This window comes from Canis lupus, chromosome 24, assembly GCF_048164855.1.
Source record: "Canis lupus baileyi chromosome 24, mCanLup2.hap1, whole genome shotgun sequence".
NCBI classification, from domain to species: Eukaryota; Metazoa; Chordata; class Mammalia; order Carnivora; family Canidae; genus Canis; species Canis lupus.
In genome coordinates this window covers 11,990,380-12,004,251 of record NC_132861.1, presented here as the reverse complement: position 1 = coordinate 12,004,251, position 13,872 = coordinate 11,990,380, and the positions used below count along the sequence as shown (strand labels likewise).

General features: G+C 44.5%; 1 protein-coding gene across 7 annotated transcripts in view; it reads right to left on the bottom strand.

Moving 5' to 3' along the window:
* Positions 1-13,872, bottom strand: part of SLC7A1 (solute carrier family 7 member 1) — a 139,953-nt gene that overhangs the window by 36,775 nt on the left and 89,306 nt on the right. For all 7 annotated transcript variants that reach the window (XM_072795611.1, XM_072795607.1, XM_072795610.1 and 4 more), the window contains one exon: positions 5,180-5,279. The gene's annotated coding sequence lies outside the window, so the exon portion shown is untranslated. The remainder of the gene's footprint in view (positions 1-5,179; positions 5,280-13,872) is intronic.

Sequence of the window (13,872 nt, the reverse complement as noted above, 5' to 3'; positions counted from 1 at the left end):
GTCCATTGGACCACCCATGACACATGTCAGACGACAGTAGGGAAGCTGGAGTGGTCAGTGGAGCAGGAAGGCAGGGCCAGACAGTCCATTTACAAGAGTCTTGAATGGCCAGCGGTGGGAGGGGGGGATTTACACTCGGATATAAAATTCTTAAGCAAAAGGAAGGCCATCAAAAAAATATTATCTTGGGAGGATTGATCTGGTCTTGTTGTGAACGACAGATTGGAGGGGGAAACAGCACAGCTGACTGCTCATGGCTCAGCCCTTTTTCTTTGTGGAGCAAATCAATTACATTTGCCTTTGAGCACAATATTTTAATCTGACTAATAAAGCACTTTTGAGCAAGCAAATGCTATAATCTTTCACATTTACCTGCCATTTGCTCCTCATCTCAGCTTTCTCCTCAAAGAGTCCTGAGATACACATACTCCAGATACTCATAGTTACCATGGGAATTATCTGTGTGGTATATGTCATGCACAAATAATCCCTAAGCAGGAAATGCTGCATTTTATGGTAGGTCTTCCTGTAATCATACTTCACAGGTAGCCAAAATTTCAAGCCCTCACTCCAAAGGAAAAGCATGTCAAAGTTGAAAGAAACATCACAGGGCAGCCCAGGTGCCTCAGCGGTTTGGTGCTGCCTTCAGCTCAGGGCCTGATCCTAGAGACCCAGGATCAAGTCCCACGTCGGGCTCCCTGCATGGAGCCTGCTTCTCCCTCTGCCCTGTCTCTGCTTCTCTCTCTCTCTCATGAATAAATGAATAAAATCATAAAAAAAAAAAAAAAAAGAAAGAAAGAAACATCACAGCCTCCTGTGTGGTTTACCACTTTACTTGTTTAAATCCAACAACTGGGCAGCCCGGGTGGCTCAGCGGTTTAGCACCGCCTTCAGCCCAGGGCCTGATCCTGGAGACCTGGGATCAAGTCCCACATCAGGCTCCGTGCATGGTGCCTGCTTCTCCCCCTGCCTGTGTCTCTGCCTCTCTCTCTCTCTCTTTCTGTGTGTCTCTCATGAAAAAATAAATAAAATCTTAAAAAAAAAAAAATCCAACAACTACCTGTTGTACTCATCTACCAATGAGGTGTTTTTTTTTTTTTAATGTAATATAGTTGGAGGAAATCATCTAGTATGTGGTAATAGAACAGTCTCTATTATAGCAGAGAATGTACTTCCATGGACCTGAAATGACTGAGGCTCTAGAAGAAAATGGCCAATTCCAAAGAGGTCTGTGCATCGCAGAATGCTGGAGGGAACCAACAAAGACCAGGAGAGGACTGCCAGAGGTGGATGAAGCAGCCCAGAAAGTTGGACAAATAATTACTTGCACTACACAATTAGGTATGCAGGGGCTCTTTTCGCATGCAGGATGGACCATAGGCGCATCCTGTGTCACAGGCAGTGCCACCTGCTGTGCTTTAATGGAAGACCCCTGTGCAATCCTGTAACCACATTCTGTCCCTACAGAATGCTACCTGAATTTGACCCCAAAGCATCTCAGTATTATACCAGTCAATTTACCCAGACTGCCGTTCACTGAAATTCTTCCTTCCTTGTTTACTGCTTTATGACAATTAGGTACCACATCTTCAGAGAATGAGGAGATAGAGCACAGATTTCTGTTGTTTTTAAGGAATTTTTAAAGGCTAACAAGAGACATCCAACTTATGCCCCCGAATAATGCTCTCCACATACCCAATGCCACAGAAAAAACTACTGGTAGGGCAGCTTGCCTTCTAGAAGTTCACAGCCAAGTCAGGCATTTGAGACTCAGGACCAAATTTTCCTACCCAAACAATGTGTCGAAACTGCAGCTGGGTTCTAAAGCAGCTAACAATCAGCAACTTAACCCAATGTTCCTGAGATAGAACTGCACGCTCTGGGGGCATCCACCCAGCAGGGCCAGGGAAGGCACGGAGGGTGTCCATATTGGTTATTAAGAATCAACGGACCCTGCAGAGATATGATCCTTTAAAAGATTTAAAATCATGGTTAGGGCAGCCCGGGTGGCTCAGCGGTTTAGCGCCATCTTCAGCCCAGGGCCTGATCCTGGAGACCCAGAATCGAGTCTCACGGCAGGCTCCCTGCATGGAGCCTGCTTCTCCCCCTGCCTGTGTCTCTGCCTCTCTTTCTCTCTCTGTGCCTCTCATTAATAAATACATAAAATCTTTAATAATAAATAATTAATTAATAATTAATTTAATTAAATCATGGATCGTTGTGGAAAAAAGCAAAGGAGCAAAATAATTTTCCACAAAAATGGATAGCAAATGGGAACCACTTTTCAAGGAGTAGGGAAAGGCAATCTGTGGTGGGCAGTCTCTAAGGTGGCCCCATGATCCACGCCTGGTGTGCCCGTGAGTGTGTGTGGGAACTGGGACTTGCTTCCAGTCAACAAAACATGGCAAAGGTGCTGGATGTCACTCCATGGTTGTTATGTCACACATGACCCCATCTTGTTAGCAGCCTCTCCTTGACAGTTTCATGAACCAAGCAGCCACACTGGGAAAACCCATGTGGCAAAGAATGTGGCCTCCAGGTCAGCCAGCAAGAGGCCGGGGCCCCCAGTCTTACAGTTATGAGAAAGTGGCAACCTGAGAGAGCTTAGAAGCAGATTCTTCCCCAGCTATGCCTCCATATAAAAGCCAAAACCTAGTCAACACCTTGTCTGAAGCCTCGTGAGCCAAGCTGTGCTCTGACTTCTGACCATGGAACATTGAAACAATAGATGTGTGTTGTTTTGGTCTCAAGGTTTGTGGTGATTTGTTATGCAGTGACACCACACTCCCCCATGGTCCAAACAGTCACGAGATAGTGAGTGAGTCTGCATTCATTCTCTCTTTAAACCTTCAAGGAGCTAAAACCCGGAGCTCAACATTTCTTTAGCTGTCTCTGTTTTAATAGTGGAGTTAACCTCTTCTTGACCTGAAACTATTTTTTCTTGATTAAGTCTGAATGACCTGAAAGCAATTTCCTCCTCTGTTAGAATGGCATGCATTAAATGACTATTATTTGATTTTTCACAAAACTGCATGTCGGCCCTGTGCCACTCTCCTGGGAGTTATGGGAGCTGCAAAGATAAGCAATGTACTGACCCTGCGCTCAGCGTGCACACAGCCTGGGAAGGAAGACGAAAGCAACCATCCATCCATTCAACAAATATTTGCCTTAAGCCTACCTTATTCCTCCCCACCCTTCTAGGTGCTGATGAAACAGCAGGGAAGGGAACCAAGCTGCCTGCCCTGTGGGCAGGAAGACGATGACTTGATAAACCAAAGAGCACAAACAAGTGTGGGGGAGACCAAAAGGCCTCAAGAGGGTGCACCACTCTGTCACCATCTGGCACCTGGTCCGAATACCCTCTTCACTAGAGAAGGGACAACCTCATGGTGGTTTCCAACAGGCTGTGAATTCTCCTGACATGTGCCCAAGGGCCTAAGAACCATCAATGGCTTCCCACACATTTTGTCACAGCATCCTGATCGCGAGAAACAGATTTGATATAGACTTTTTACTTGGAGATGAACACTCAGCACCGCCCCCCCCACCACCACCAACGCAACAAGCTCTGGTATTAGGTAACAGGAAACAGTTCTAAAATAGTCTGTTAAGACAGCAGAGACACATCTGACCATTGCAGGAAGAGGAGGAAGAATGCAGAATGAACTCACTCTGCATTTAGCATTTATTTATTTTACTAAATAAACTCTGAAGGGAGAAGGAAAGAAAAGAACGTTGGAGGTTCACAATGGCTTCTGGCACCGCACGGGATATCCTCCCACGTCCCTGCCAGCAAGGATCCGGTTTGACCGTCTTTGGGAAAGTGCACCTGGTAACCCTGCACCTCTGTTTCTGACCTTGACAAGGTCATAACAGCCTCATAAACAAGAGGCAAGCCTCTCCATGAAGTGGGAGCCATGGGGAGCCCACCCCCTCCTTCTTATTTCAAGGCCACCTGCCCAGATGCTTTCCTGTGGCAAAGATCATGGACCACATCCCGCACAAAGTCCCTCTGATGAAGGAGGACCCTGATTATGTGTGCATTCTTAATATAGTTATATTTGGAACTAAGAAGTTGAATGGCCCCAAAGGACCGTAAGAATGTGAGATGGAGAGAGAAAAGTCAGGTGAGGTTATTATCTTATAAACATGCATGCCTGAAAAAACTTTACCTTTTTTTCCTTTGTGATGCATAAAATAGTGACAATAACAGTGAACTACCTACACTCACTGAACTTGTTACTTTAATAAAAATAAATAAATAACTGGAGCAATAGTTTTCAACTATTTTGATGGTGGAACCCTTCTTTCCCAAACCACTATCTTATGCCAAACCCAAATATAAGAATCAGATAAAACTGGAGCCACCCAGTTATCACAGAGAGATGGGAGACAGCACACCCCTGCTAGCGAGCCTGGCCCTTCCTGCCTTCCCTGCCTGGTTCCTCGCTCCCCTCAGGCCCCTGGGGCTCCAAGGACCGGCTGGGAAAACACAGACCTACAGTGGATCACTACGACATCCAAACCCAAATCCAAATAAGCTATGGGAGAATCCTGAAGTAAAAAAGAGAAAAGCCGAGGAATGAGGGGATAGGAGGAGGAGGAAAAGCTTGAGAGCAGCAAGGAAACTGGAGCCCACCCTTGACAGTGGGAAGTGCAAAGGCTCCAAAAGTCAAAGGCAGAACCGCAGCACAATGCACCAGTGCTACTGTGTGGCCCTCCAGCACAGACAGGCCAGGGGCCATGGCTCAGAGCGGAGCTCCCCCAAGCACTGCACACTGTGCTGCATCCTGGCATCTATGCTAGGAGCGAGGGGCAGGCTTCGACAGATCCTCCCTCCACGGTGGGCCCTGTGGCCTCTGTTTGGAAGCCTTGCCATCTGGAGGATTTCAAGTTCTCTGTGTAGGAAATGTAGAAATTCAATAAAATCACCAAAGTGAAGAGGCACACCTGTTTTCTGTTGAGTGGATGGGCCCGAAGAGCTAGGTAACTCTGAAAAGGCAGAGTGGTTATAAGCTTTAAAAGATGATGACGTTAAAAAAAAAAAGAAAAGATGATGACATAAGATGTAGTTAGTTGTCAGTTAAACTACAGAATCAACAGCCAACAGAAGGAGTAAATGGACAATACATTCTAGCGCCCAAGAGATCCTGCTGAGGTGCAGATGGGCAGGCTGTACCTGGAATGGGACGTGAGAACTCGTCACCTTGTCACCTGAGGATCACCTGGGTCCTGGAGCAAAGATGTCTCAGGAGGGGCGAGATGACAGCTTCTGGCCCCTGGAAAGCAAAGAAATGATATTAGGCCCCATCCATTTGGTTTCCAGAAACTCCACACCTGTAGCTGCAACAACATGGAGGGAGGATTCCATCCAGCTCAGCATCAGGAAGGACACCCCCACCTTCCGAAGATGAATGGCATAAGTGGCTGGGAAGGTGAGGGTACCACCACAGGGACTGAGCGGGCATGCAGCAAAGTACCAGGCAGGGAATAAGACAGGAAGCTGGATGAGGTAGCCTCTTAAATCAGAGAGCCTACCACATTACCTTCACCAATGGTGATCACATCTCAAACAAGAATAGTATCAAAGCATCACCCAGGCAGGCAACCACCATAGATCTAGGGCACAGAGATGGGTGAGTAAAAGCTCTGAGGCCCTCACCAGGAGCCAAGAGGGGAGTGAATCCCTCCCTGACAATGGCATTGAGAACTGAGACCAGCAGGGGGCAGAAAGCTTTAGCTGGGTCCTTTGGGAAACAGTCGGACATCATCTGTGAATGGCCATTTTGCAACAGTCTCTCCTGGACCAGCTGCTAGGTGGACACAAGTGTCCACCTGTCCTGTCGACATCAGGATGGGCCAAGGTGTTCTAAATTCAGGAGGTGTGCTGTCCTGACGAGCCTGGTGGAGTAGCCTGCAGTCCCCAGAAGGAATGGGATCTAGTAACTAGAGTCGCCACTATCTGAAAGCGGAACAGTCACCTTCACTGAGTCCATCCTAGGAAGAAGCTCCTTGATGAGCAACATATAAAGTTCTTCATTTCCTTGATCTTACCATTTCTACTTCGCACATGCTCACGTGCTCACCCAGGAGCTGGAGAGGTTTAATTAAGCCTCCTGAATATAATCTGCACTAATGTGAACCCAGAGAGGATTATCATTATGCCAAAGACGCACATGAAGATGCTAATCAGAGTTTTATAACTTCAATAGCAGCAAACCAGATTCCCAACAACTGAAATCCTACTCTATCCTGGCCTGTAGCTTTCATACATTCATTTTACATCAATACTTCGTTCTTCTCCAATTTCTATTTCAAAAACATCCAAACCTACAGAAAAGTTCAGTGAACATTTACAAAGTTTTCATCTACGTATACCAATATTCAACATTTGCCATATTTGCTTTATCTTTATATAAATATAAGCTTTTCTCACAAGCCATTTGGTAGTGAGCTCTAATTGCTATCACAACACTTGACCTCTAAGTATTTTGGTAACTCCTAATAGTGACACTCTCCTACAGAATTTTTTTTTTTTAAAGATTTTATTTATTTATTCATAGAGACACAGAGAGAGAGCCAGAGGCAGAGACATAGGCAGAGGGAGAAGCAGGCTCCATGCAGGGAGCCTGATGTGGGACTCGATCCCAGGTCTCCAGGATCACACCCTGGACTGAAGGTGGCACTAAACCGCTGAGCCACCTGAGCTGCCCTCTCCTACAGAACTGTAATGCCATTATCATACCAAAGAAACTGAACATTCATTCAATAGCATCAAAACATAGCCCGTAACCAAATGTCCAAAATTAACATCATATTGCTCATTCTCTATCATGTGCCAAGCACCACAGGGCACTGAGAGGGCCACAGTCCAATATGGAAGACCAACATACAAATGCATTACTGTGCTAAGGTGGTGTAGCTCATATGTGAGTCTGTCTCTGTAGAAGAGAAAGTAGCTGGCTCCACCTGGAGACTTGAGAAAAGCCTTATGCAATTAAGTGGTATTTAGAGAACAAACCTAGCCAATATAAACAGAGTAGGAAGTGAATGTGAAAACGGAGAGGCTTGAATGTGACAGCCAGAATAATACTGCCACCCTCCAAAAAACGTCCAAATCCCAATCCCAATCTCAGGAACTTGTGAATATGTTAGGTTACATGGCAAAGAGGAATTAAGGTTGCAAAAGGAATAAAGGTGCTAATCAGCTGAACTTGAGATAGGAAGATTTTCCTGTGGTGAGTCTGATGGAATCACTAAAGTCCATACAAGATGGAAGAGGGTGCAGGAGAGTCAGTGTCAGAGAGATGCAATATAAGAGAGACCCCCATCAGCCATCGCTGGCTTTGAATATGTCAGGGGACCAAGAGCCAAGGAAGGCAGGCAGCCTCTAGAAGCTGGGAAGGACAAGGAACGAGATTCTTTCTCAAGAGTCTTAAGAATGGCAAGCACATCCTTGCCAACACCTTGACTTGAGCCTGGTGAGACCTATTTTGGACTTCTGACCTCTATCCAGAACTGTAAGACAATAAATGTGTGTGGTTTTAAGCCAATGATAAAACAAAAATAAAACTGTAGAGGCTGGAAACAAGGCTGGAAACTGTCAAAGTGCTGGGAGATGGGGGCAAAGTCATCCAAGTCCTGTGGCCAAGCCAAGAAAACCTGCTTTATCCTTTGGGGAAGGGAGAGACAGCCAAGAGCCATGATTGAATCAGTATCTTAGGATGAAAACTCTGGAATAAAAGGAGCAGAATCTAGAAGGAAAACAACTGACAATGTTTGCTGCCAATGAAAAAATTTGAACTTTCAAACAAACAAACAAAACATTAGAATTTTGGAAAATTTACATCCATCACTCAGAACTAGGAAGTTTCCCAAAACTTAAAAAGTTTTCTGATAACACTGGTGGTGATAATAACAAATTTTTAGAAAACAGTTACATGATAAAATCTGTCAACATTTAGAAGATCTCATAATTACTATCGTAAGATAGTAATTCACTGAAACAGAATCATACATGGACAAATGATTGATTCAAAGTACAAAGTGGAATTTTTTTAAAAGTACAAAACAAACTTATTTTCAAATACAAAAAGCCCATGGATATGGCTTCACATTCTACTGTGGCACCAACTACCTCCTTTCAAGTTTTTGTGCAGTATCAAAGAAGACCCATAATTATCCAAAAAGGCTACTAAAGGACTTCTCCTTTTCCAAGCACCCATTTGAGGCTGCATTTTCTTTACATATTTCAACTAACACAATACATAAACCAACTGATGCATAATCAGACTAAGAATCAAGTTGCCTCCGATCAAGCTAAACATTAAAGAGATTTATAAATATGTAAAACAATACTAGTCATTAACTTTTTGTTGTTTTGGAAACTAGTTATTTTCCATAAAAATGTTACATTAACATGAAATGGTTTATTGTTGTTATTTTTAGATGGATTAGTACATAAATATTTGAAGTTCTAAATTTTAATTTGTAATATAATAAACATTGATTAGCAAACTCCTTCACGTCCTCAATAGGCTGTAATCACCAAGTACAAGGGGGTTCTGAGACCAAGCAGTTTGAGAAACGCTGCTTTACGGACTTGTCCAGTCCAATGAACACGGCCAAGCTGGATGTGTACTCACATCACAAAAGCTGTTCTCCTGCTTCTTTGGGCATGAAAGCCTACCCTGCTCACATTTTCCTGTCACGGTATACAAGCAGTTAATGCTCAACTTAGAAGTCCTGAAGAAAAGCATACCATACATTAATCCAGCCTGAACTCATCAGGATTAATGGGATTGGAATGCATAGCGAATAAATTCATGAGTACTGCTTTTCTTTAATCCAAGAATGTTCCAGCCGATTTATTCTATTTCTACAGATTTGACAATTCACTTTTTAAAAAGAGTCATGAGAATGCTACATACACTTCATACTTTAAGAATTCAATTTCATTTATTTTGTAAATACAGCAAGCAGCATTTCAATACCACATCTGACAAGCTGGACTGTAAAGGTGCGGCGAGGATGCCAGGTGGCTCTGTGTAATGAGGGACTCCCGGCCCACTGGCAAGAAGATATATGCAAAATAACGTGAAAATATCAGCAGACGTATTTCCACTGGACAATTTAGACATGAAAAGGAATCAGATGTTTTCATTAAGTATATTGATGAGCCACTAAAATGTTTTCCCAGTAATTAAACGTAAAGCCCCACTTTTTGGCAACTTAAACAGCGGCTTTGCCTGTAAAATGTGTTTTTATTCTGTTCCTCATTTCACAAATGTTTTGGGTGCCAGATATGGTTCCAGAAGTCAGGGATGCAGCAGTGACCTTATTAGACCAAAACCCCTGACTGCCTGGAGTTTATGTTCTATGACTGGAAACGCCTCTTTGAAAAATAAAAATGTTGGAAATATTAACTGGAGGAAGCACTCTTCTGATCTCCTAAAGCAATTCCATGAGATTATCCCTACATTAAGATGAGCTGCAACTATATAAGTATGTGTTCCATCCCACTAGGAGGCCAGATGCTACAGTTATGGTAAGGAACAAAGCTCCAGGAAGCACAGTCTAAGGCAGCTAGGGGATTTCTGTTAGGTCTACTCACCCCAATCAAGAGCTCTGGCAAGAACAGAGCTCCTTTGGGATGGCCGAGCACCTGTGGAACTGCCAAGGGCACATGAAGATGTCAGAACCCTGGAAGGAGAGCATTTGTAGTTTAAAAAAGGAAATCATAATTAATTTTTTTCCTTGGCGTGAATAGTTTTCGAATTTCAATGTAAGATTTTTGTTGGTTAAAAGGCAGCACAGGCTAAGAGGTTGCCAAGTAGTTACACGGAAATCACTTTTCTGTTCAGGGGAAGAAATGGAGGATGGTATTAAAGCCTGAAGTACAGAAAAGAGACTGCAGTGTCCCTGGCACCAGTAGGGCAGGCCTCCAGGCATCATCGAAGGATCCAGCACTGTGCACACAGATTCTCAGACCTTCATCGCGTTTGGTGAGGGGCCTGCCGCGTGGGCACCATAGGAATTGCATCATGAATACGATATCCCAGTGGCTGTGCTAAGAGGACCACAGGAATATGGGAGCCATTCCTTCTCTCCTTCAGCCTCCCAGACTTAAAACTGCATTTTAGATCTACCCAGAAACGACCGGACCCTTATTAACTGAAGTAATGCATTTCTACAGGGCAGATCTAGAGGGTACCAAGAACCAAAATACTATGTTCCCCTACGCTCCCATCAGACCCACATTTTCTGACTTCCACAGCTCCATGACAGACAGCACAACACATTTGATGTGAGCATGTGTTGCTCACTTACCAGCTTTTCTCAATGATAACGTGGTGTCTTTTACCCGCTGACTGTGGGCTTTACAGCTGCTACTCAGTGGTTTCCCAGGAAAACTCACAGACTGGATACCAGTGTCCACGTGAGGATGTGAATACCTCACCTCTTCTAACAATTTCCAATGTCCACCCTAACCCCATCTGTATCAGGGACCTACACCAGTTTCTGTCCCCTCTCTGAGACAGCAGTAACATTTAAGTATAAATGCTGTTTGAAAGACCACAGACTCCATATAGCCATTTGTGATTCTATAAAACTTATTAGGGGAAAAAAATGACAAACTCTAAAGGAAATCTGGTCTAGGAAATTACAGCAAGGTATTTATCCTCCCCCCAACCCTTCAAAAATTAAAATTACTCCAGCCATACTGCACCAAGGAAAAGACCACTGGGCTCACAATTTGATGATTCAACCTTCCTCAAAGATGCAAAATACTCTAGGAAAAGGCCACAGAATCCTTCTCTGCTGTGTCCTGCAAGAGACCAGTAAAGGCCATTTGTCCCATTAGCCTACATCTCCTGGCAATGCCAACGGCAGAAGAAACCCAGAAAGGCCAAGTCTGAGGTTATGGGGCAATGGTTCTCAAGGATGCCTTTGCTCCCACCAAGGGGCACCTGGCAATGCCTGGAGACATCTGTGGCCACTACAGTTGAGGGATGCTGGTGTTGCCATCTAGTGCTCAGAGGCCAGGAATGCTGCTGAACATCCCACAATGCCTGGGACGGTGTGCACAACAAAGAGGTACTGACACAGCACCAAGGTAGAGAAAGCCTGCCACACTGTGAGAAACTGTAGACTGTAGAGCGTTCTACAGACTTTAAGTGAACTTGGTTTAAGAATTCTATTAGTTTTTAAAAAGCTACAAATAACATCTGCAAACAAACATGTATTCATGCTTAGAAAGCCAAACCTCGTCACCACATCCCTGGAAAACCCTCTAGTGTCCCCAAACCAGGATTGAGAATAACGAAGAGGCAAGCAGAAGATGGGAAAAAGTAAACAATTAAAAAACGTAGTATAGGCTAAGACATGCTTCACTTATTAATCTGAGTCCTCATTTCTGAGAGTGAGTCTTGTAGAAGGTCTGAAACCCAGGTGCTCTGTGTGACTCTGCAAAAGAGTGAAGGTGACCCTGGAAGGTGAAGGTCAAACATGGAAGAGCCAGGATGGCCAGGCAGGGCCCCTGAGAGAGAAAGGAAGCAACAGGCTGAGCCCTCCTGAGCTCACAAGAGCCCCAGGGGATTGTCTTATCCCCATTTTACAGCTCCAGGAGGCGAGGCGCAGAAGATCAGAACAGGACTCCGCTGTGACAGAAAGATCCCATTGCCACTTCATTAAATGGTCCTCTTGCTCTGCAAAACACACTGTTGCAGCGTTTGAATGGAAGGACCCTCGGAGAAAGCACAGAGATGAAGCAGTGTTCAGCACAAGGATGACCACTTCTCTCCCAGAAATGTTCTGCCCACCAAGGAGCCATGAACCTCTATTTTGTAATGCCTGAGATCTGGAAAACAAAATCGTAAATTCTAAGAGTTGGAAGGGACCAACTCACCACTGAATGCAGAAATCCTCCCAGGCCATCATGGGAAACACTGATTAGGGCAGGACAGAGAGGGGAGACATGGAGGGAGGGAGGGCACGTGTTCGGGAGGGCAGGTACAAAGAAGCGACTCTCCGACTCTCCGTGTTGCCACTTTCCTCCCTCCCCCTTCAGAGCCCTCACCAACCAGCCTCTGACTTCTGCCTCCTGATAGGAGTAATAAATACGCATCTAAAGCCAACCATACCCACCCACCCCACCCCCCATGGCAGTAACAATAAGAAGAATGGCTCACATTCCTATTAAATAGCCACTAGGTGCCAGCCCCTTGTAAGGCACTGTCTGTGCATGACTTCATCTAAACCTCAAACCAGGCCTTGGAGTTTATGCAGCTGTTATACCCATTTTACTTAAGCCAAGCCAGCTTTGTAAAGTAGTCATAAAGCTGAGGCGTGGTTCAAACCTTGGCGCATCCAACTCTGAAGCCACTCGGATGCTCCATTATTTTTAATACTACTGAAACTCTACATGAGAGTATAATAGGTCCCCTAGGGCAATGGGCCATCACATAATTACAGTAACACTTTAATCAGACACAAAGGAGGATTCTCCCACTTAGCAAACACAGAGATGCGAGGGAACGAGGATGCAGAAGATAGGTCTTCAAGGCGACTTTGGTTTCAGTCTCTGCTCAACCACTGACCAGTTCAATGAGCTGGGGCAAATTATTCTGAATCTTAGTTTCCTTACTTCTCCAAAAAGGAAACTACTACTAAGCTCATGGAATTGTTTAAAAATAGTAATAAATTGAGATTATGCATATAAACAGATCCCATACATTGTAAAGTAAATACATTCCTGGGAGACTGTCCCTGAATAAGTGACATCATTTCAGAAACACTCTGTCTTCATTTCATCCTATTCTGCAAATGCACTGGCTCCTGGTCGGCATTTTGAAACTTTTCCGCCAAATAGCTAATGAGCTATACAAATAGATAAATGCAGCCAGGGGGAGCTGCTATTTTAGGAAATTCTCCAGTTGAAGTGAACAACTGTTTGACGTGTGAATAATCAGCTCTTAATTATGTGGTTTGTCAATATTTTAAAAGAATTATCGCACTAACAAGCTACAGGGAGTAGACTGCAGCACCTACCAACTTTGGACATTTGCATTTCTCTCTGCCAGTAACTGAACCCAAAGAATTTAATAAAATACAGTCCTCGCCAGTGAGGAAGTGATGTATGATCGAAAACAGAGGGGCGCCTGGGTGGCTCAGTTGGTGAAGCATCCACCTTCAGCTCAGGTCATAATCCCGATCATGGTCCTGGGACTGAGCCCTGCATCTGGCTCCCTGCTCTGTGGGGAGTCTGATTCTCCCTCTGCCCCTCCCCCTGAGCATGCTCTCTAATAAATAAATTCTATAAAAATAAATATTTAGAAAGAAAAAAGAGGTACTTGTGAAATACATGAATACAATACAGAAACTCCAGGCTGTTCTCCAAAATGAGCAGCAGAGAAAGGAGACATGGGGGCATTTCAGAGCAACAGACCCAAGATGGAATGGTCAGAGGAGGCAGTGGCCAAGGTCAAGGCCTGACGAGGCTAAGGGAGGAAGGCAGGCACTCCCCAGACAGGGCTGAGTGACATGGAATCTGAAGGTGTGGAACAGTACAAAGGGGTCCCAACAGCACAAGGTCCATCAATGGTCTACGCAAACCTTCTTCATGATCCCTTCTAGCTCTGGGATGGTTCCTCCTAAAAATATGCACACCAATTTTGGCCCTATACTGGAGAGTGTGCCAACACTCTCCTGATATCAATAAATATAAAACATGATCCCTTATATTCATGATTCTCTTTTTTGTTAATCAGTTCCTTTGCCAAGTCAAAGTTGAAGTTACTTCTCTTTTCTGGGAGCCAAGAGATGGTGCTGATTGTTTCATAAAAACTTATGAGGAGGAATGTAGTGACGGCT